The following is a 1,115-nucleotide window of genomic DNA, read 5'->3' as shown; positions in this document are numbered from 1 at the left end:
GAGTGTGTAGGGGTTCTTATGGGTCTGCTGGGGTCTGTGTGGATCAATAGGTGTTCTTAGGGGTCTTTAGTGGTGATTAGGGGTCTGCAGGGCTCTGTAGGGGTCCTTTGGTTCTTAGGGTTCTACAGGTGTTCATAGGGTTCTGCAGGGGTCCATAGGGGTTCGTAGGGGTCTGCTGGGGTCTGTAGGGTTCTGCAGGGGATCTGCAGGGTTTCTTAGGGGTCTGCAAGGGTCTGTTGGTGTCTTTTGGGGTCTCTAGGGGTTCTTAGAGGTCTGCAGGGTTCTGTAGGGGTTCTTAGGAGTCTCTAGGGGTCTGCAGAGTTTCTTAGGGGTCTGCAGGGTTCTGTAGGGGTTCTTAGGGGTCTTTAGGGGTCGGCAGGGATCTGTAAGGGTTCTTAGGGGTCTGCTGGGGTCTGTAGGGATCTGCAGGGGTTTTTAGGGTTCTGTAGGGGTCCCGTGGGGTCCATAGGGGTCTCTAGGGGTTCTTAGGTGTCTGCAGGGGTCTGTGGGGGTTCCTAGGTGTCTGCAGGGGTTTGCAGGTGACTCTAGGGATTCTTAGAGGTTCTTAGAGGTCTGTAGTGGTCTCTAGGGGTCTTCAGGGGTCTCTAGGGGTCCCTAAGGGTTCTTAGGGGTCTGCAGTCGTTTCTAGTTGTCTACAGGGTTCTGCTCAGGTCAGTAGGGGTTCTTAGGTGTCTTCAGGGATCTGTAGGGGTCTGCAGGTGTCTCTAGGGTTCTACGAGGGTCCGCTGGGGTCAGCAGGGGACCGTAGGTGTCTGTAGGGGTGCTTAGAGGTCTGTAGGGGTCAGTAGGTGTCTGCAGTGGTCTATTGGGGTCCGTAGGGGTCTGCTGGGGTCAGCAGGTTTTTTTAGGCATTTTTAGGGGTCTGCAGGGGTTCTTACGTGTCTGCAGGGTCTGCAGGGGTCTCCAGTGGTTCTTAGTGTTCTGCAGGGGCCTCCAGGGGTCTGTCAGGGTCTGTCGAGGTGCTTAGGGGTGTGTAGGGGTCTGCTTTGGTTCTTAGGGCATCTGCAGGTATCCGCAGGGGTCTGTAGGGGTCCTTAGGGGTGTTTAGGGGGCTGCACGAGGCTGTAGGTGGTTGCAGGGGTCTGTAGCGGTTT

Source organism: Calidris pugnax, unplaced genomic scaffold (assembly GCF_001431845.1).
Source record: "Calidris pugnax isolate Ruff unplaced genomic scaffold, ASM143184v1 scaffold16, whole genome shotgun sequence".
Taxonomy (NCBI): Eukaryota; Metazoa; Chordata; class Aves; order Charadriiformes; family Scolopacidae; genus Calidris; species Calidris pugnax.
The sequence above is the reverse complement of the archived record's forward strand: the minus strand, read 5'-3'. Positions refer to the sequence as shown.